Here is a 20443-nt window from a genome sequence, read left to right on the forward strand (position 1 = left end):
AAGTTTTCTATAAACAACTGAAAAGAAGAAGGGGAGATGGGCATTTCCAGAAGACCCATCCTGTACAGCCACTGCAGTGGGCTCTGAGGGTGTAGCAGGGAACAAAACATATGTCCTTTGCCCTCATGGAACTGACATGAGACAGATGAGAACTGAGAAAAGATAGTTTTTCTAAATTGTCTTTCTTCCCTCCCAAGCTCCCCGTAGCTTCCGTCCAGTATAAGGAAGAGAAATGCATCTGGAATTCCCTTTAATCCCTTTTCATTGTCTACAGAGTTCCAGCTCTCTGACCTGGTTTCCCAGGCCTTCCTTGGGCTATTCTCAACCCACAATTGCAATCTCATCTCTCCCACTTTTTCACATGTATGTTTTTCTCAGTCAGGTTTTATCCAGTCACTGTTTCAAGATACTGTTTTTACTTTTAGTCAAAACAACTCACTGAGTCCTTTAATAGCTTCTCTTCTCTCAAGGGCACCTGGAAGGGCTCCCTTTGTAGACAGCCCTGTCCTACACCTAATGAAGATTTACAGAAAGAAGCAGACATGTTCCCTGACCTTGAAGAGCTGTTGGGAAAATAAGGAGAAATGGGCAGAGTTGATCTCTTTGCATTAGCTGTCTTCATGATCAATATCTGTCTCCACTAAATCGATTTTATGGAGCCTTAAACTGATAGCTAAAAGACCAGATTGAATATTGCAACCATGCTACATATGTCCATTCATATTTTCCATGTTGGCTGAGCCAAGGGCTGCACATTCTATATGGTACCTTATATAGAAATCAATCTAGAAATGAATTGCTATTCTTCATCATTTTTCAATATGAGTAAACACGAAGATCTTGTTACAACTTAAGAAAAAAGGAGTCAGGAACTACAGCCCAAAGACAACAACTTTAAGACCTAGATAAGATTTCTTAGACTTTCATAATGTCATTTACTTTTGTCACTCTCCATAGGAATTAACAACAGAAACATTAAAAGAAACAACAAAAAGGCTCTGTTTTTCTTTATCTTTGGGGACTGGTGGCAAGTAGGTCCTAGTCTAAAGTAAGCACTCAGTTGTTTCATCATGATTTGTAACGCTGTAGTCTGCAGGGAGAGAGCCGGGGAGGTAAATACCCCAACTTCCCTCCCTCCAACTTCCTGCCAGGGCTGAACCCAACCAGAAGTCACAGAAGCCCACTGAAGGGTTTCTACAGGTCACCCTCCTGGGATGTGGAGCAGAATGGAGAAGCGTAGAAAGGGAATCCAGAGAAGCAAATGCAGGCTATCTAGCCAGAAGACTTGAAAACCTTTAAAATTAAATTCCAGAAAAGTCTTGTGCTCAGATGCAGTTGGTGGCTCAGATGGTAAGAAGTCCATCCGCCTGCAATGCAGGAGACCTGGGTTCAATCCCTGGATCGGGAAGACCCCCTGGAGAAGGAGATGGCTACCCACTCCAGGATTCTTGCCTGTAGAATTCCATGGACAAAGGATCCTGGCTGGCTAAGTCCATGGGGTCACAAACAGTCAAACCCGACTGAGTGACTAACACTTTCACTTTCATGCCACATTAAAATGGTTAGAAAGATGGGCTCTGGAGTATCAATGACTCATTCATTTACATAGTACTTCTTTTAAGAAATACGGGAGAATTGGAGACTGACATGTACACACAGCTTTATTTTAAATGGATAACCAACAAGGACCTACTGTATACCCCCAGGGAACTCTGCTCAGTGTTTTGTAACAACCTAAATGGGAAAAGAATTTGAAAAAGAAGGCGATGGCACCCCACTCCAGTACTCTTGCCTGGAAAATCCCATGGACGGTGGAGCCTGGTAGGCTGCAGTCCACAGGGTCTCGAAGAGTCGGACACGACTGAGCGACTTCCCTTTCACTTTTCACTTTCACACATTGGAGAAGGAAATGGCAACCCACTCCAGTGTTCTTGCCTGGAGAATCCCAGGGATGGGGGAGCCTGGTGGGCTTCCATCTTTGGGGTCGCACAGAGTCGGACACGACTGAAGTGACGCAGCAGCAGCAGTAGATCCATGTATATGTATAACTGAATCACTCTGCTGCACACCTGAAACTAACATAACATTCATCACTTATACTCCAATATAAAATAAAAACTTAAAAAAAATAAAATAAGAAATATGGAGGAATTTGAACCACTTAACAAGAAAGAGACATCCATTAAGCTGTCTTTGAAGTGAGAAAGATTATTTACTTTAATAACTCATAGCTAGGAAATAACACCCCACTTTTCAAACCTTAAGGCCAGGTGATCTGGGAGACAGAATCAGTCAGTTATCACACAGGGATAAGTAAACCCACTGGGTGTCTCACATCAAATGCAACTTAATGGATGTCTCTTTCTTGTTAAGTGGTTCAAATTCCTCCATATTTCTTATTTTATTTCTCAACTTTTTAGTTTATATTGGAGTATAAGTGATTAACAATGCTGTGTTAGTTTCAGGTGTGCAGCCTTTGTCAACAGCAAAGGCTCCTGCCTCTGTGATACTGTGCTCACAGAAACTATAAACTGAGAAAAAAAATGGAGACTTGAGCCCAAAAGCACAGATGTGAACACACACAAATACCCAACACCACACTGAAAGAGCAGAAGGAAAATTACTACACTAGCATGTATCTTCCTCAAAAGACGGAAGCCCTTATCTCCAAAACTCTCTCTGCTTCCCCTGCCTCAGCGAGTACAAACCATGCAGTAACAGAACCAGACATGGTGCCGGTGAGTTCAGCATCATATTTTGTTAATTAATCTGGCTTTCATATGTGGCTTGTTTTTCTAGAACACAGGATTACTACATTATGAAATGCTAATTGTTTCTGCTACCCAGCATGACCTGCCTGGAAGATGAGATGCAAATTAAGACATAATGTTGATATAATTATGGCTGTTCTCACGCTATTCCAATGTATTTTTCTTTTCCAACAGGCTCAGGTAAAGTGGTCCTTATTTTAATTCCCATATCAACTCCTGCAGCCTACGGACTCTACCCGGTGAAATGTCTAACATTAGTATAAGACAGTGAGGCTTCTTGTTTCGAACAAACATATCAGAACTTCTGTATCCAAACAAGTCTTGTCTTTCTAAATAATCACCTTGGGAGGATAATTATTTAGGTCACATGGCTGCATTTTTATACCAGTGAGCTTTCATGAAAATACTGTGTCAAGACAAACTCTGAAAGAGAAAAGAGGCACCATCAGAGAAGGATGATAGACATCAGCTTGCAGGGGGCATGTGGAAAGGCGGGGCTGTACACTGCCTTAATGACCATGGGGAGTTAGCGAGGCAGAAACCTTTCTTCCTTACCGGCAGCTTTTAAAGCATCCTCTTAGCCTCCTTAGCCAGCTGCCCACCCTGATTCAGGCTTGGTATCTTACCAGAACAGAATGAAATACATTGCTAATGGAAGTGTTTCTAAAAAAAGAAAGAGACAGAGGGGAGTGAGAAGAGGAAAAGAAGTGGGGGGTGGGGGGGGGGACAGAATGAAGGAGAAATAAATGTGTTTTGGCAAAGTATCAGGAAATCTCCTGTCAATAAGACATTAAGCACTTCAGAATGTTGTAGAGTGTGAAGCTGTTTATGATAGTAAATACTTGAAGTTGCTGAACTGTAACTGGCAAAATAATTTATGGATTATCCATGCATTAGAGTAATTGGCTGTGATTTAAAGTTATTGTATACACCTATTTTCATTGAAATGGACAGTTGTTAGAAGAGAAAATCACATCACAGACTACATGTATAATGTGATCTCCTTTTTAAAATATGTATGTTTGCACATATAAATGTATATGTGTACACAGGGAAAGAGGGAGAAAACTACAGGAGAAAGAGAGGAGGAAGGGAAGAGTCTCAATAAACATCAAGATGAAAATGGATATTTTTGAGAGGCAAAAATTATGGATGGTTTCTTTCTTCTTGCTTATTTCAATTATTTTTCTATATGAGATATGACTTACAAATGTAAAAAGTAAAGAAGGCTGCCATAAAGAAAACTGAGTAGTTGTGGCTGAAGATTATCATTCAAGTCGTTACCCAGCATTGGCTTTTTTTTGTACTAATGTCTCTTTCTAAAAGCAGACAATGTTATGCTATAGATACAGTGATGAGATTTGTACATAAACCTCCAGAGTCCACATAGAGTGCTCTTTTAAAATCATAAGGCTTCTCATCTCTAACGTGTTATGAAGTGAAAAAGCAAAATGAAGAAGCAGAAAAAGTATAAAGTATGCAGCCAATTGTTCACAAAAGGATATATCAGATTGGCTTCCATGTGCATAAAAATGATCTGAAAGGGTAAATAAGAAACTTAACAGTGTTTGCCTGTGGGGAATAATGACTGAGCTGATGGGGGACAGAGATAAACCTTTGGGTGTTTTTTTACATTTGAAACTTGTAAATTTATTACCTAGTCAAAAATTAAAACTTTAATTAATCTTTTATACTTTTCAATGACTTGTCATGTATCGTCAGAATTATAAGTGATTGGCTTAGTGGTTTGCTCTTGATTTAATATTAATTATATTCAAATGTCCATCTCCATGATATTTTTTAATATTTCTACTTTCTCTCTTTCTGAATGTTAAAGATTAGATGACCTGGGTAGGTGGGGACAGTCTCAGCATCCTACCAACTGAATAGGACTGAATATTTTTGCCCCATGCTTTTCTTTTTTGGGGGGTGGGGTGGGGCACGTGGCATGTGGGCTTTTAGTTCCCCGACCAGGGGCAGAACTCTTATCCTCTGTGTTGGAAGCATCGAGTGTTAACCACAGGACTGAGAGGGAAGTCCCTGCCCAGTGTTTCTTAATAGCAGGTTTACCAAAGAAGTCAAATAGAAAACAAACCCTAGCTGGGGGTTAGCCGCTAAGAGGCATGAAAGAGGCCATGTTCTCGTTCATCATTCTATTTTGGAGTCAGTATTAACGTCTCTTGGATGACAATCCTGCCTCTATTATTTCCCCTTAACATGGGGCACCCAATGAGAACATCTGCCCAACATTAATGAGCTATTCACAGGAGAAACAAGAACTGGGTACCAGGAGCCAAGACAAAACAATTAGAGGGAAAGGAGTCTGTTGGCTCCTGACCTAAATTGAATTGCTTTTAAGAGACAGAAACAGATTTTTAATTATGTAATCCCTTTGTTTCTCATTTCCTTTAAAATTTAAAGGTCAAATTTCCCTTTTAAATGCTAAAGGCCAGATTTGACATTATTGTACCTGATGTTATTGTGTCTGTGAGACTTGCTGGACTGAACCCAGAAGAGGTGCCCTGTTCAACCTAGATGGATGCAAACCATTTTGTTGTTATTATCCAGACCACTCTTTGGAAGAATTAGTTAATAACTACTGTCTTTCTCCACTTCATTTTTCTTTCCAAATACTGTTCAAAGAGAAAATTTAGGCTGCCTTTGCTATGAAAAAGAACTGTTTGAAGGCATGAAGATTTGGGATAAGAAGTCTAGTTAACTTCCACTTCTGCAAGACTTAACTAGGCTTTGAGATTGCTTTAATCTACTCCCTCTCACATGTTATTGCTTGCAGTATTTCATTAATGGAAGAAATTTTTCTTTCCATACACTTCTCCTCTGCCCTTCCATCCCTCCTTTTCTCAGCCTACACCTTTATTCTTCCCAGCCCAGATAAGTCCACTTCTTCAAAATCAACTTCCCCAGTTTGCACAGCTCCCTCTGATCTTAATCTCTGACTCCCTGACTCTTTCTGTTTATAAAACTCATTTGGCACTCAGGCCCACATTCTCTTCTCTTTTGCTGGCAAGAAGTCTAATATAAAAAAAAAAGAAGAAGAAGAAGTCTAATAAACGAACTGCACTGGTTCCTAAGGCAGGAAAGAAAAGGAATTAAGGCCTAGCTGTGTCCAGAGGTTCAGTCAGTGTCACTGGACTCTCTGCCTCCTTCTCCATCCCTTTGGCTCTGCTTTCCCTCTGTGCATCTTCTCTCTCAAGCAAGTTCTCCCTACAAGGTGGCTTATATAATCCTAACAGTTGAAAATCCCAGGAGAAAAGGACTCTCCTTCCCAGAGTTCTAGGAGAAGTCCTAAGGGCTCTTGGTAAGAGGCCCAGCCCTGAGTTAGATGCTCACCTCAGGAACAGGGATCAAGATCAGTTCTACCCAAAATCCACGCACTACAAAGAAGGAAGGGAAAATCCCAAAAAGAAAGGAGGGATTCTGACACCAAAAGCAACAGTGTTACACACACACACACGTCATCCTCTCAAGTTAGCACCAATACTATCGATAATGACGATTTATATGCATCATTCACCTAGACACGGTAAATTTCCCTGGTGGGATTTCCCTGATCTGCCTACAATGCAGGAGACCCAGGTTCGATCCCTGGGTCAAGAAGATCCTCTGGAGAAGGAAATGGCAACCCACTCCAGTACTCTTGCCTGGAAAATCCTGCAGATGGAGGAGCCTGGTGGGCTACAGTCCATGGGGTCGCAAAGAGTCGGACACGACCGAGCATCTTCACTTCACTTCACCTAGACAGTAAGTTCTTGGAAATCAGAGACTTTCACTATCCTTCATCTTCCAACCTATTATGAAACACATTATTAGTGAATATTCTACACACACTCACTGAATAAGAAAATTCCTTTTACAAAGAGAGAGAGAGAGAAGCCCTGTGTAAGACTCAGAGGCTCTATAGAGCTGGATACTTCCATCAACACTGGGGGAAATTTCCATCTCTGGGGACAACAGACAGTGTTTTCAAGGGTGACAGACCCCAGATGCTCCTGATTCCCTATACGGAAATCCCAAATGTCAGCCACTCCTTATGCTGTAGGGAAAATTCCAGGTGCTCGGCTTCCTTTCTGAAGAACTTACAGCAGGGACCAGTGAACTTTATCTGTAATGGAGCAGATGGTACAAATTCAGGTTCTGCGGGCCACATGGTCTCTACTGCAGCTATTCAACTCTGCAGCATGAAAGCGGCCATAGACAACACATAAATGAATGTGCATGGCTGAGTTCCAATAAAACTTTATTTATGGTACTGAAATTAGAATTTCAGATACTTTTCATGTATCACAAAATATCATCTTCTTTTGATTTTTCTTTCAACGATTTAAAACTGAGAAATACATTCTTAGCTTGCAGGTCATATACAAGCAGGCAGAGAGCCAGAAGTGGTTCAGGGGCCATACTCTGCCAACCCTTGTTCTAGAGTAGTTCAGGTTTTTTAAGAAGGACCTTCTTCTGACTTTACTGGAATAAGATAAAAGCAAAAAGTAAATAAGACAAGTTTAAACTTCCACTTGAAGGTTAACTTTTTGAAAGGTGATAACCAGTTGAGCTTTCAGTGTGATGGTACCTAAGTGTACTAAGCTCTTTCAAAGCTGTTCTCAGTCTGACAGCCTACAAAAAACATTTAGCCATGTTCACTGGTGTTTTTGAGAACTGAAGCCATTGATGCTTGATATCAAGAAAACCTCTGCAGATTTGAAAGTCTGTCTCTAGCATACTGAATTTTCGATTACCAGTACACATGTGGTTAATTTAGGTAACACATTACAATTCAGTCAGCCTCAAGTTGATCAAATAACCAGTTGATCCAGGGGAGGGGAGCTTTTCTAAATTTGTGCATTGATTCAGTTAACATCATTCAGATACTGGATAACAATAGCAATGAATATTCTCTTATTCTATAAAGGAACTGAGGTAGCTAAAAAAACATATATATGGTACTCATTTTTTCAAATTGTTTTGAGAATAATTGTGGCATTTATGTGTCATTATGTCATTTAAGTCTCCCAACTTGATGAGTTAGTTAGGTAAAAGTTTATATTACTATAGAAATGCACTTCACTTTAAGAAAACAGAAAGCCAGAGAAGTTAAAGAACTTAAAGCATTTGAACTTGAACCTAGATCCTTTGGCACTAAATGCTTGTTCTTTCCATGATACTTGCTCAAGGATGGAGATTTTGTGCGTTAAGTCAGGTCATTTATGAGCATCAAATAACTGTGGTATGACTAAAAATTTAAGCTCCATATGTAAAGTCAGATATAGAACAATGAGACTATTGGTCTCTTTGCAAAAGAATTTTAAATTGAAAATCCTACCTTGTCAGGCAAACAGTATTTTAAAACAGAAGATAAAAAAAGACAAGAAATATCAAGTGTTAGAGGAGAAATATCAAGTGTTAGGAGAAAAGGAAACCCCTATACACTACTGATGGGAGTGTAAATTGGCACAGCCACAATGGAAAACAGTATTCAGACTCCTTTAAAACAGAACAGAACTATAATACAGTAGTTCTAAACCAAAGAATACAAAAACAGATTGAAAAAGATACACGCAGCCCTGTGATCATGCAACACTATTTACATTAGACAAAATATGGAAACCTAAATGTCCATCAACAGGTGAAGGGGTAAAGAGGGTGCAGTGTGTGTGTGTATGTATAATATACTTTTCAGTCATTAAAAAGATGATACTTTTCAGTCACACACAAAAAAGGATGAAATCTCACCATTCGTGACAAATGAACCTCAAGGGCACTATACTAAGTGAAATAAATCAGACAGAGAAAGACAAATACCATACGATTTCACTCACATGTGAAAAGCAAAAAGGAAACACAAACAGAAAAACAAACTACATGAACAAAACAAACCACATAAAAACAAACAAGTAGATATAGCGAACAGAGTAGAGGTTACCAGAGGGAAAGGGAGGTAGGGGACAAAATGGATAGACAGGATCAACTGCACGGTGACGAGCAGAAACTAAAGCTTTGGCAGTGAGCACCCTGTAGCCATTACAGAAGCTGAAATGCAGTGTTGTGCATGTGAAACTAACAATGTTATAAACCAATGTTACCTCAACATAAACAAACAAACAAAAATTTTAAGGAACAAAAGATAGCCCTAGGAAAACTGGACCTTTGGAAAACTCCAACAATGAAAATACAGGCATCATTCCTGCAAAAGCTAAAAATGCATGTTCTTCTAAAGGTAGATCAACCCTAAAATAACCCTAACCCTGATTTGCCAGTTTTATCCTTTTTGTTCTGACTACACACGTGCCCACACTTCCTTCCCTCCTGAGCTAACCCTTGCCCAACAAATCAAAATGCATCTGTTGACTGGTGGTGGCTTAGAAAGGTTCTAAAACAAAGCAGCTGTTCAGAAAGGACTTTAAAAAACATCCCAGCTGTGGAGCCAGCTTTCCTAGTGGCTCAGATGGTAAAGTGTCTGCTGCAACATGGGAGACCTGGGTTCAATCCCTGGGTCGGGAAGATCCCCTGGAGAAGGAAATGGCAACCCACTCCAGCATTCTTGCCTGGAAAATTCCATGGATGTAGGACTAGGAGCCTGGTAGGCTACAGTTCATGGGGTCGCAAAGAGTCAAACACAACTGAGTGACTTCACTGTGGAGTGTGAACTATTATAGAACTTAATGATCTTTTAGGCACACAACATACCTTCTTCCTCCAAGGGAAACTCCTACCTGTCTATCAAGAATCTACCTCATTCACCACAGATCTGTGACCTTGCCTGACCCTCTATCCCCTGTTATCATGAATTTGGCGCTTGTCTAAGGTCTTATAGCCTTAATTCAGTGTTATTTAACAATACCTGTATATTCACCGTATCTCCAACTAGAATGTAACTTCTCAACATCAGTTTCACTTCCTTCTGTCTCCACCCCTTTGTCAGTATCTACCACAGTAGAAATCATTGTGATAATCTATTATTAATATGCCAGTGGCTCCCAGTGACCCAAAACTCCTGATTTAAACATACTCATGTGCTTCCCTCCCCATAATTAGTGTATACTTCATGACTAGCTTTAATCATAGAATACAGTGGTGGTGCCAGTTCCCAGGCTAAGCCTTGAGAATACCTGGAACTTCTGCTTTTAAGTCCACGGACCCGTGGAGAGTTGGGAGACTCTGCTGGAGAAAGAGAGCCCCCATTATCTTTGTGTCCCAATTTAATCCAAGCACCACCTGATCTACAAGTTGAATGAGTCACCAGAGTGACCATCAGCAAAATCAGCAGAACTCTCCAGGTGACCCCATATTGCAGAACTATAAGCAAATTAAGTCTTACTGTTTTAAGCAAACTTAAACTGTTTTAAGTTTTCAGATTTATAATGTAATAAAAGATAACTGGGAAAAGGTACCTGGAAAATATATGTTGATTGAGTCAATTAATGAATGAATGAAATTCTTGATTTGTATTGCTTTGCTACAAAATTGCCATAGCAACAAATATAACATTAAAAACTCATAAAGATAATGGATTGAGAGTCTGGGGTTAGCAGATGCAAATGGCTTCAGCAATATGTGAACCGTGAACTTCCTGATGTTCAAGCTGGTTTTAGAAAAGGCAGAGGAACCAGAGATCAAATTGCCAACATCCGCTGGATCATGGAAAAAGCAAGAGTTCCAAAAAAAAAAAAAAAGAGAAAATTCCAGAAAATCATCTATTTCTGCTTTATTGACTATGCCAAAGCCTTTGACTGTGTGGATCACAATAAACTGTGGAAAATTCTGAAAGAGATGGGAATACCAGAACACCTGATCTGCCTCTTGAGAAATCTGTATGCAGGTCAGGAAGCAACAGTTAGAACTGGACATGGAACAACAGACTGGTTCCAAATAGGAAAAGGAGTTCGTCAAGGCTGTATATTGTCAACCTGTTTATTTAACTTCTATGCAGAGTACATCATGAAAAATGCTGGACTGGAAGAAATACAAGCTGGAATCAAGATTGCCGGGAGAAATATCAATCACCTCAGATATGCAGATGACACCACCCTTATGGTAGAAAGTGAAGAGGAACTGAAAAGCCTCTTGAAGAAAGTGAAAGTGGAGAGTGAAAAAGTTGGCCTAAAGCTCAACATTCAGAAAACGAAGATCATGGTATCCGGTCCCATCACTTCATGGGAAATAGATGGGGAAACAGTGGAAACAGTGTCAGACTTTATTTTTCTGGGCTCCAAAATCACTACAGATGGTGACTGCAGCCATGAAATTAAAAGACGCTTACTCCTTGGAAGGAAAGTTATGACCAACCTAGATAGCATATTCAAAAGCAGAGACATTACTTTGCCAACAAAGGTTCGTCTAGTCAAGGCTATGGTTTTTCCTGTGGTCATGTATGGATGTGAGAGTTGGACTGTGAAGAAGGCTGAGCCCCGAAGAATTGATGCTTTTGAACTGTGGTGTTGGAGAAGACTCTTGAGAGTCCCTTGGACTGCAAGGAGATCCAACCAGTCCATTCTGAAGGAGATCAGCCCTGGGATTTCTTTGGAAGGAATGATGCTAAAGCTGAAACTCCAGTACTTTGGCCACCTCATGAGAAGAGTTGACTCATTGGAAAGGACTCTGATGCTGGGAGAGATTGGGGGCAAGAGGAGAAGGGGACGACAGAGGATGAGATGGCTGGATGGCATCACTGACTCGATGGACGTGAGTCTCAGTGAACTCTGGGAGTTGGTGATGGACAGGGAGGCCTGGCGTGCTGTGATTCATGGGGTCGCAAAGAGTTGGACACGACTGAGCGACTGATCTGATCTGATCGGATGTATAGAAGGGATAAACAATAAGGTCCTACTGTATAGCACAGGGAACTATATGCAATAGCCTGTGATAAACCATAATGGAAAAAATATAAAAAGAATGTACATATATGTACACAAAAATATGTATAACGGAATCACTTTGCTGTACAGTAAAATAAATGCAACACTAAATTAATTATACTTTAGTAAAATAAATCTTTAAAAAAACTCATAAAGAGTGGATTGAAAAAAAGCAGAATGTATGAAAAAAGAAAAAACTAACATCCCAGAAGCTTAGAAAAGCAAGAAGAGAAGCTATGTGCCCCAGTCCAATGCACCACAATGCTGACCCATATCCGGGTGCATCCATGTATATGCTGGCTCAGTAAGTCTGGTGTAACAGCAAAAACATATGTACTTTTTACAAACTCCCCAATTGATTCTGATGCACAGTCAGGTTTGAAAACCACTGTTCTGGTCCATTTAAAAATATAACTAATTCAGGAAAAACTGTTAGTTTTTACCCTTCAGAGCACATGTCATACTAATGGTACGTGAAAGATGATACATTTTTAATTATGTGGACTGTCTATCTTGACATCTTCAATTCACTAGATGTCATCAACCATCTTCTTTAATGCTGACTTGTGTAAAATCAGTTTAGTATCTCAAAAGGTGAGTTTTTAAATCTCAGCAGTCAGCCTAAAACTGGTACCATTACCCCATAAAACAGCCAGGTAGATTTAGGCTTGGTTCTTTGAACAGATACTAATGCATCTTAAGTATAATGTTTCCAGCTGATTTAGTACAGTAGATTCAAGCATATATACCTTGCCCTCATGTTTCTCTACTATGATAATTAAATGTAATGTGTTATAGTTTCAAGATCAATGTGGAATCTGGTTTTGTGATTAGTCACTCAGTCATGTCCGACTGTTTGTGACCTCATGGACTGAAGCCTGCCAGGCTCCTCTGTCTATGGTGGTTCTCCAGGCAGGAATACTGGAGTGGGTTGGAATCTGGTTAACAACCTCCAAAAAGATGCTCCTATGTCTACCCTAATAACCCATGGAAATATAAAACTAAATCCACTGCACACACAATGAAGTGATCAATAACCTCATGCCACAATCAGTGGAATCAACACAAAGCCCAAGGCATTTGAAAATACACTGAGAAAAACCTTATGCTCTTCATCACACCACATACTCTGGTGTGAATCATGAAAAAGAAGCCACTTAAGGGAAAAAAAATACACGACCCAAAATTATTTTTAACCTTTAAAAAAACTTTTTATCGGAGTAACATATAGAAAAGTTTATGCATCATTAGGGTATATAGCTCAATGAATTTTCACTAACCAAACTCGTCTGTGTAACCAGCATACAGATCAACAGACAGAGTAATACCAGCTGCCCAGAGAGTTGCCTCAGGCTCCTGCCAACCACTAACCCCCACACCATGGTTTGTAGCTTTATTTAAAATTCAAAAAAGATATTTATAGTATCCCACTTTCAGTCGCCTAACTCAGAGTCCATAAAAATGAAGCCAGCGTGCCTAGAGCCTGTGCGCCACAGCAAGAGAAGCCATCGCAATGAGAAGGCTGTGCACGCCGCAACCAAGTCAGCCCCTGCTTTTCACAACTAGAGAAAGCCCCAGAGCAGCAACGAAGACCCGGCACAGCCAAAATACAAGTAAATAAGTAAAAAAGAACGTAGCAAACAGAGACGAAGCCGTCCATGCCCCTTGGGTGTTTTTCTATGTGTGAGACACAAAACCACACAGGACTCCCCTTCCCTTCCTCACTCCTCCAAATCTCTGCGTCCGGGCAGAGAGAGTAAACACCAGAAAGCAGTGGGACAATGAGTATGTGTACAGAGGCGAGGAGACGCATGAAGGGACGGGTGACATCCGCCTTCTCTGTGAACACCGAACTATTCGGCTATGAGCACCGAATGCTGAGGATTGAAGCTTGTGTGCACCGTAGCGATTCACACGTCACAGAATCAAGCATTAGAGACAAACGAACGGTACGTCAACTGAACAAATGCCCGCTTCGAAAAGGAAAACTGGGCTGAAAGCGCAATGCATCAACCTGCCCTTCACATGTCCTGTGAAAAAGAGATCATATCTAAATATCTTTGAACTGTATCAATATACCAATACGGTTTGTTAAAGATATGAGTGAGGAGGTAAGAAAAAGTCTACTCACCCTATCTGATGACAAACAAGGAGTTTGGATTCATCTCATTTTGTTCAAGGAAACAAAAGGAGAAAAACCCAACGTGAGTCTGTGAGGGGGAAAAAATACAGAATAAAGAAAAAGAGAACAACATATATGAGAGCCCAGGAAAAACAGAGCTAATGTCTAAAAATAAACTCTTTATATTCCAGCAAAAAATTTCCAAATTCTGATTAGTCTTCAAGAACAATATAAAAAGACATCTGATCTAACGAGGATAATCTGGACAAAGAAAGAGCAGGGTGAAATGAGAAGGTCAAGTGAATAGTTTTAAGGAAATTACAAGTACTATTGCACACTGTTCTGGTAAGTGGTCTGAAAATACCTACTAGACTTGATTATCTGTGTGCTCTATTAGTCAACAAACCTTCTAGTGGATATATAATATTTACCCTAAGAAATACCACAGAGTGCACCAGAATACAAATTTCAAGTTAATTATACTGTATTGGATACTGGAAACTTGCTTTGATTTCAGGTGCTCTAATCATTTTTAAAAATGAAACTATACAAGGGAACAATATGTTAATTAGCTTGACTGTGGTAATTCTTTCGCTATGTATATATGTACATCGAATCATCATGGTATGTACCTTAAATATATATAATTTGTACTTTTTTAGAGAATGTTTAAAGCACCATTTTTTTAGTAGCCAAAAACCATAGTCAACCCAACTGTGTGGACCCAATCTAACCCCTGCAGACAGGGTAGAATGGCGCTGTACGTAACGATGAGATACCTACCATACAGAAACGAAAATGCAGCAGACGACACCTACTCACCCCAACACAGCTGAGTGCCACAAATACAGTGACTTATGGAAGGAGCCAAACAAACAATTCACACCGGCTGATTTCTTGTACATAAAGTTAAAAAGCTAAACTGCTATATTTAGGGATGTATACGTAGGCTGCCAAACGATTAAAAAACAGAAAGCAAGGCAGTGATTACCGTCAAAGTCGGAAGACCATTACCTTTGAAAGGAACAAGGAGTTTGTCCCTAGGGATGGGGCATGTGGAGACTCCTGGGATGCCGCCATGTTCTGTTTCTAACCTCCTTCTTAGAGAATAAACTTTATTCTCTTAGAATTTCTCAGTGTGTGCATTTAGGATATATTCTTTTCTGTATGTGCATTACATTTCATGACAAAAAGTTTTGGAAACACATTAGCAAAATTAAAATCTAGGTTGAGAGAAAATGCAGGTGTGATAAAAGAAAAAATGAGAATGAACTTGTATATCTTTTTTTTAGTATTTATTTATTTGGCTGTGCCAGGTCTTAGCTTCAGCATGTGGGATCTAGTTCCCTAACCCATAATCAAACCCAGGCCTGCTGCTGGGAGCACAGCGTCTTAGCCACTGGGCCACCAGGGAAGTTCCTGAACTTGTATACTCTTATGAAATATAAAACAATAAGACATAACACGATGACAGCAGAAGAAAAAGAAAAGGAAAGATTGAAATGCAGACAACTGACATCTCTGGAAAAAAGCCCCAACAGACAGAAGGGAAAATTAAGTAAATAAACGAGTAACGTAAAATAGGTACTGAAGGCTTCCCAGGTGTCACTAGTAGTAAAGAACCCACCTGCCAATGCGGGAGATGTTAAGAGATGCAGGTTCAATCCCTGAGTCAGGAAGATCCGTGGAGCAACCCACTCCAGTATTCTTGCCTGGGAAATCCCACAGACAGAGGAGCCCACCGGGCTACAGTCCATAGGGTCCCAAAGAGTCAGACAAGGGAAGGGACTTAGTAGAGCACAGAAGAGAACAGTAAGTACTGGGCTAAACATAGAAATTAACTCACTGAATGCTTGCAGTAACTCTATGAGGTTCAATACCGTCACTGGTTTCTTCCTCATGCTAGTGGGAAAACTGAAGCCTAACTTACCCAGGATCTTATGACTGGTAACTGGTAGGTAGGTAAGTGGCAGATAGAAACCTTAAACTTCTGTGAAGTACTAGAGCCAGTCCTCTGAAACACTATACAATACTGCCCCCTCTTTTTTCCTGTCCTGGATTAAAATAAAATGTACTGCAACACTCAAAGCCAAAAGATAGAGGAAAAAAAAATCCTTTAAAAGATTTAAGGAGAAATTCATTTTTCATTTGTTTATTTATTTGTTTGGGCATGATTTTCGGTTGGGTTTTTTTGTTCGTTTTTTCCAGAGTTCATTTAATCCAATTCTAACCATGAGCACTCATTACAAAAAGTATTTATTCAAACTAAACAGAATTAAAAATATAGATTTTCCTGAACCAACAACTATGAGTCATTTATTACAAAACCAGACGTATTCAATATTTACTACAGAGTCCAAACCTTATTTTAAAACAAACAAAAAAAAACTTTAAATAAGTCATGCTTGAATGGGGAAAAAAAAACACCTTCTACTTAATGTTCTCTATAAAAGAAAGTCAAGTTTACCTTGGTACTAACTGGGAGTAGCAATCACAGGCTCTGGTTAGAAACACTAATTAATTTCTAGGTTCTTTGCCCTTGTTCTGCAGAATAAAGTACAAAGTAACCAACGACAATGGCCCTTAAATATTATGCTATTTTAGTTACTTTGTTCAGAATGTATGACCCCGTATGTTTTTCTTAACCCTCTTTTGCCGGAAAAGCCTTTCAAAGCATATCATGCATCTCTATAGGATATAACTAGGTTGTGAAACAATGAACAACCAAAGCCATCCTATATTTAGTACAAAACACCACTGGAGCCGAGCCTGGGCACAAGGCGCTGCTGCGGGTGGACATCAGCTACACTAAGACCTCCAGGCACCGGCCCGCGCTCCTGGTTGGCCGCAGGGACCACACGTGACCCACTTGCTGCCTGTGACCCACCTGCTGCACTAGCGGCACGTGGGGACTGCACGTGAGCTGTGCACAAGACCAGGACCTGAGACCCAGGAGCTGGGCGGGGCAGAGAGGGTCTTAGACCACGTCTTGGAGTGCAGGCGGCGGGTGGGCTGTGCAAGCGCAGCACCGACGGCCACTTCCGCACAGGCCTTCTGGCCACGGGGCTGCGGTCTCGGGGCGCCGGGAGGTACAGGTGCACAGAGCCCGGCTCCGTACACAGCCTCAGCCTTCCACAGAGCCCACTACTTCTCTGCGCCAGTCATCAACACGTGGGTCGTCCGCGTCATCAACACGTGGGTTGTGCTCGGCTTTTCGCCGAGCGCGCAAACCAAGTTAAGGAGTCGGCCAGACGGTGACCCTGCACAGTCGTCCCCCAGGGAACCCAGATGATCTTGAGTCAGGGGCCGGGTCCTCCACAAACCCTCTCTGCTCTCTCTTCACCTTCAGTGCTGGAGCCTGAAGGACAAAGCCCAGTCAGTGCAGAGGAGTTTGCTGGGGAAAAGGCAGCCACCCGAAGGGCCTCCTGGCCACCAGTGGTGCCAGTTCAGGGGCCAGGCCACTCTGAGGAGCACCATCAAGTGTGCATGGCCTTGTCTCTGCCCTGCGACACCTGAGGGGAAATTCATGGTAATCCAAGAATTTTATACACAACTGTTGACTAAGGGGGAAAAAAAAGCCTTAAATTTGATAATTGTGTTTTATTCTGAAGATATCCTGAGGACTTAAGCCAAGCTTTCAACTAGCTGGAATAGATTGCTCCAGCAGAAGTTCAAGAGGAGGTATGGTATATATAAGCTTTGCAACAAAACCAGGTAGTTGGAACATCAAAAGATCACTGTTAATTAAAGAAAATCATACATCTGAAGTTAATGATTTTAGCACATTTCTCTGTAGGGGCAAGAGTCTGGGCTCATTGATATCCTGTCTTTGATAGGCTGTCTAGGGTGGGTGTCCTGTTTTTGTCCATACTGGATCCCCTCAGGGGGCACGGTTGGGCATGGCTGTAGTGGCCTCCCTCTTGATGGCCATGGCATCCTTCCTTTACTGGTATGGCAGGCAGCATTTCTCATCCATACACCCAAGCTGTTGCATACTTGTGAAAGCAATAAAACAGACTCGGGTGTTCCAGAAACTACACCCACTCATATTTTTAAAACCTTTTAAAAAAATATACATTTGAAAACCAATTTCAACTGGCCAAGAGAAGAAGCCTAGAAGGAGGTAAATATGAAGGAGGTAAAAATAGAAGTGTTCCAGAGCTCCAAAAATGGCTGAAAGATGGATTTAATCATCTAGGAAGAGTTTAAAAAGAGAAACTAAAGCAGTATCCAAACATTCCTGATGCTACAATTAAAAAGAAACATTTTTGAAAGAAAAAAATATTTTTAAAATTTGTATAATAATCCAAATTTTAAAACTCAGATTTCATTAAGAAGAACTGGGTGGGTGAGAAGTAATAAGCAAGGAGAAGGTGGTGGTGGTTGTTTAGGTGCTAAGTCATGTCTGACTCTTTTGAGACCCCAGGAACTGTAGCCCACCAGGCTCCTCTGTCCACAGGATTTCCCAGATGAGAATACTGGAGTGGGTTGCCATTTCCCTTCCAGGGGATCTTCCCAACCCAGGAATGGAACCTATGGCTTCTGCCACATCTCCTGCATTGCAGGCAGATTCTTTACCACTGAGCCCCCAGGGATCCTCAAGGAGAACTTGGAGGGGAGTTTAAACTTCTCTAAACAGTAATCAAAGATATGGTTTTACTCTTTGGGAGTTACAGAAATGTAAATTTATGAATGCTTTTGAAAAACTTTGAAAGCTAAGTACCACTAGCAAAATTTAAATATGTGTGTGACTATCTCCGAAGGAAGATAAAAGCAAAGAAAATGAGATCCATATTTCAAAACAATGGAAACGCACAGAAATGGGAAAACAAAACATGAAACAAGATGACAGGTAACACCAAACATATTGAAGTCAGAGGGTTGCAGATCGAGTCCCAAACTGCTGAGTTTAAGAGCCCCATATAATATCAAGTGACATAAAAAGGAAAAAAGTAAAAGGGAAGGAAAATGTATGGGAAACAAGGGCACAGGAGAAAGAAGCAGTGATGAAAATATTAATAACTAATTAAGAGGAATATAAGGCCAAAAGCATTACATAGGATTGTTTTACATTAAAATAGGATTATTTTACGTTAATAAGTGATACAGTCCTTAGTATGTGTACAACAGTCAAATCTTTATATGCCAACTAGGATTGTATTGAAAACACACACAGGAAATATGTCCATAGACATACCAGGATACATTTTCAGCAATGCAATAGTAGTAGAGAATTTTGACACTGTCTGCTTCCTGGCCAATCAGATATAGGCCAAAAAATAAAAAAATAAAAAGGATGACATTTCAAGAAATACATAAGATCAACTTATTGGATATGTGTATCATATTATTTATACCACAAACCGAACACCAACTCCTATAAACCTCCTAAGTAAAACAAAAATCATTAAGATCAATTTAGAAATAGCCGAAATGAAAACACTACACATTAAAGAATACAGTATCAGCAATGAGGTACCCAGAGGAAAATATTCACTAACACTCAAAGAAAGCATCATAGTAAATGAGCTGAGAACTCCTAAGAAAGCAATAAAGCAAGACAAGGGTAAGCACAAAGGAATTAATAAGAGAGTAAAGTAATGAAGATGAAAATAGAAAAATATCAGAATGATAACCCCAAAGATGGTTCTTTGAAATTAAAAAAAAAAATAAAAGGACAAATTTCTGTTGGCTGTAATCAGAAAGCAAAGATAAAAAGTAGTTACAGAGGATCAAGAATCTAGAGAAGAGAAACTTTTTAAAGTAAAAGATTTAAAGTATTGAAAATCTGGATCAAACAATGGAATACAGCTTCACACCAATTAGGCTAGCAAAAATCATAAAAATCCAACCAGTGTTGCACGTGTGTGGTGGATGTGCCGAGCGCTGCTTTGGTTTGGAGGGCAGGAAAGACCGGAGACACCAAGTAGTTCAAAAAGGTGCTTTTCCTTTGATCTGCTCCCAATGCAGCAAATAGTGCAAAGGGTATGATGCAGGTGGGTGGATGTGGCTGCCTGTAACTTCTCTTGCTTTTCGTGGTGGCACAGTAGAATTCCAGTCCACCAGGTTAGAGAAGTACAGACTGGAGGGATCCCTGATTTTTTTTGTACCCTAAAATACATTAAAATCCAGACAGGTTTTGCTTTGCAAGAAGTCAAGTTGCCTTGCTTGTGCTAATGTTCAGATTTCATTCCTTGACATTCCTGCTGTGCCAGATCTGGGCCAGTCTCCTTGTCTGGGTCAATACGCTTGCACTGTAGGGTCCAGGTGTTTTCAATCACGTTGACTCAGGGGATCTGGGTGCCAAGGCACAACATGGCATAACTTCCAGAGTAACACCTAGTACTCTGATAGGTCTCTTCATTTGTTTACTCATCCATTCATTTGTTAACCAAATATTTAACAGACTTTTATGTATCAAGCAATGGAATAAAGTCGGAGAATACAAAAACTTTGGGGGAAAATTACTGCCCTCATTAGAGACAGCACAATCTAGTGAGACAGACAGACACAGTTTAAAAAAAAAAAATTATCATATCAAATGTGCACAGGTAAGCTATGGGAGCAAGCCATGAGAAGAAAGGGAAGTCTTAAAGGACAAATATAGAGTGTTTGTCTTTCTCTGGCATAGTTCACATAGCATAATGCCCTCCACGTTCATTCATGTAGTTTCAAATGGC

At 40.4% G+C, this 20443-nt stretch overlaps 1 long non-coding RNA gene across 2 annotated transcripts; it reads left to right on the forward strand.

Annotated features, from left to right (window-relative positions):
• The first annotated feature begins 13422 nt into the window (after nucleotides 1-13422).
• On the forward strand, nucleotides 13423-14851 carry LOC139178233 (uncharacterized). 2 transcript variants are annotated; one of them, XR_011562671.1, is made up of 3 exons: nucleotides 13423-13845; nucleotides 13955-14108; nucleotides 14426-14851. It is a non-coding gene; the product is annotated as an uncharacterized lncRNA (long non-coding RNA). The 2 variants fall into 2 exon arrangements; XR_011562672.1 differs by having other exon boundaries at nucleotides 14506-14851.
• The last annotated feature ends 5592 nt before the right edge of the window (nucleotides 14852-20443 follow it).

This window comes from Bos indicus, chromosome 21 (assembly GCF_029378745.1).
Source record: "Bos indicus isolate NIAB-ARS_2022 breed Sahiwal x Tharparkar chromosome 21, NIAB-ARS_B.indTharparkar_mat_pri_1.0, whole genome shotgun sequence".
NCBI lineage: Eukaryota > Metazoa > Chordata > Mammalia > Artiodactyla > Bovidae > Bos > Bos indicus.